The sequence below is a fragment of the Ursus maritimus genome, unplaced genomic scaffold (assembly GCF_017311325.1).
Source record: "Ursus maritimus isolate PB19 unplaced genomic scaffold, ASM1731132v1 scaffold_14, whole genome shotgun sequence".
Taxonomy (NCBI): domain Eukaryota; kingdom Metazoa; phylum Chordata; class Mammalia; order Carnivora; family Ursidae; genus Ursus; species Ursus maritimus.
Window position 1 is genome coordinate 46,013,215 of NW_024423786.1, and position 2,992 is coordinate 46,016,206.

At 47.0% G+C, this 2,992-nt stretch overlaps 1 pseudogene; it reads left to right on the top strand.

The window, feature by feature from the left end:
* LOC103677191 overlaps window positions 1-2,992 on the top strand; it is an 11,119-nt pseudogene that overhangs the window by 8,070 nt on the left and 57 nt on the right.

Here is a 2,992-nt window from a genome sequence, read left to right on the forward strand (position 1 = left end):
GGACTCGCGGTCGACACCCGCGAAACAGCAGACTGAGACCCTGAACCGGGTGCGCGCGCCACCAGGCTTCTCACGAAACTCCGGAATCGAGGTGTGCTCACCAGGCATAGACTGAGAGCGGGAGACCCGGGAGCACGCGGGGTGGCCGGTGGCTGGCGGCATTAGAAACACAAAGGACAGAGACGCGCCGGCCCTGGAAGTGAGGGCAGGGAAGCCGAGTTGGTGCGCACATCCTGGGACGCTGCAGGGTAGAGCAGCACCAACAGTAATAGAGTTAAAGTGGCCAGAACATCAGTGGAGAATGGGCTGCAATCCCTCTGTTCTGTGACAATGCGAGCTCTCTGCTGCTCTGACCCCGAAGAGGCATAGCGGCGCCAGGGAAAGCCGCCAGAGAACAAAAGCCTGGAAATACCGGCTCAGAGAGTGCCCATCCCCATCCCCCCTTGCAGGGGACACGGAGACTCTAACAAAACAGGGTTGCCTGAGTATCGGCGCGGCAGGCCCCTCCCCCAGAACACAGAAGGCAGGCTGAAAAATCAAGAAGCCCACAACCTGAGGCGCCTGGGTGGCGCAGTCATTGAGCACCTGTCTCCGGCTTAGGGCGTGATCCCAGCGCTCTGGAAAGGAGTCCCTCATCGGGCTCCTCCGCTGGGAGCCTGCTTCTTCCTCTCTCACTCCCCTGCTTCTGTTCCGTTCTTGCTGACTGTCTGTATCCCTCTCTCAGAAAGGTAAATAAATAAAATCTTTAAAGAAGAAGCCCACATCTCTAAGATCCCTATAAAACAAGGGGCACGGCCAGGGACCCAGTCAATAATTTTGGGCTCTGGACAACCCCACAACCTCTCCTCATTAGAATGACAAGAAGGAGAAGCCCCCCCCAGCAAAGAAAAGACAGTGAGTCTGTGGCCTCTGCCACAGAAGTAACGGATATGGATGTAACCAAATTATCAGAAATGGAATTCAGAGTAACAATGGTCAAGATAATGAGTAGACTTGAAAAAAGTATTCAGGAAAATGTTACCGAGAATATAGAATCCCTAAGGGTGGAAATGAGAGCAAATCTGACAGAAATTAAAAATTCTATGAGCCAAATGCAGGCAAAACTAGAGGCTCTGACGGCCAGGGTCACGGAAGCGGAGGAAAGGGTTAGTGAATTGGAGGATGGGTTAATAGAGGAAAAAATAAAAATAGAAGATGGTCTTAAAAAAATCCACGCCCACAAATGTTGGCTACGGGAGATTACTGACTCAACGAAACGATCCAATGTTAGAATCATCGGCATCCCCGAGGGGGTGGAGAAAAACAGAGGTCTAGAAGAGATATTTGAACAAATTGTAGCTGAAAACTTCCCTAATCTAGCAAGGGAAACAAACATTCGTGTCCAAGAGGCAGAGAGGACCCTCCCAAGCTCAACCATGACAGACCACACCACGTCACGTCATAGTGCATTGTGCAAATATGAGATGCAAGGATACAGTTTTGAAAGCGGCCAGGGCAAAGAAATTTCTCACGTACCAAGGCAAAGGCATCAGAATTACGTCAGACCTGTCTACACAGACCTAGAATGAGAGAAAGGGTTGGGGGAGCATTTTTAAAGCTCTTTCAGAGAAAAATATGCAGCCAAGGATCCTTTATCCAGCAAGGCTATCATTCAGAATTGATGGAGAAATAAAAGACATTTCAGAATCGACAGTCACTAGCCAATTTCGAACCACAAACCAGCCCTACAGGAGGTATTAGGGGGGTTCTATAAAGTAAAAAGGCCCCAAGAGTGATACAAAACAGAAAGTCACAGCCAATACAAACAAAGACTTTACTGACAACATAGCAGAATTAAAAGCATATCTCTCAGTACTCAGTCTTAACATTAATGGTTTAAATTCTGGTTTCAAACACCACAGGGTTGCAGATTGGATAAAAAGAAATGACCCATCCATTTGCTGTCTACAAGAGATTCATTTCGAACCCAAAGATGCACATTCAGACTGAGACAGATGCTTAATGACTGAGCCACCCAGGCACCCCCATTTAGTTACTTTAATCATAGGATCACTGAATAGTCCATTCAACCCTGTGTAGTTTACTTCCAGGAAAATACAGATTCTCCCTAATGTCTGAGCGGTATGTATTAGCTCTCAAGATTAATTCTGTCTTTGCTCCCAAATTCAAAACATTTGCGTGGGGGAATGGGATAGGCCGGTGATGGGTAGTAAGGAGGGCACATATTGCATGGTGCACTGGGTGTTATACACAACTAATGAATCATCGAGCCTTACATCGAAAACCGGGGATGTACTGTATGGTGACTAACATAATATAATAAAAAATCATTATATAAAAAAAAGAAATTTTCCGTATAAAATAAGCCTTGAACAACATTTCTTGACTACATGAATGAGTAAATGAAGACAAAGTGCTGTGAGGATATATAGCACACCTTTCTGTTCATGATCATAGCCAATGACTGCTATGTGTCCATCTGCCTCTCCCGAGGTACCATGTGCTCATGAGGCCACATGGCTGTGCCATCTCCTGTCCAGGTATTGGGCTGGACTCTGTCATGGGAATGATGGTGACCCTGATAGTTTTTCACCTCACCTTCTGTGGGTCTAAAGTAAACCATGATTTTGTCTACCATGTCTTTCCCTCCTAAGTTTGGCCTGTGGGAAGGAGACATCTTGTGTCACCATGGTTGTGATCTGGTGTTTGTCACAGATCGGATGGGTGTTTATTCCTAATCATCCTCTCCTATGTCTTCATTGTGGCTGCCATATTGAGGATTCCCTCAGCTGAGGGCAGGCACAAGACCTTCTCCATATGTGTGGCCCACCTCACTATGGTCATTGTGCGCTCTGGTTTTGCCTGCATTATCTACTTCAAACCCAAGGGCCCCCATTCTATGGACAGTAACGCTCTGATGACCACTAGTGTACAGTCTTCACCCTCTTTCTAAGCTCAATCATTTTCAGTCTTAGGAATAAGGAGGTCAGGA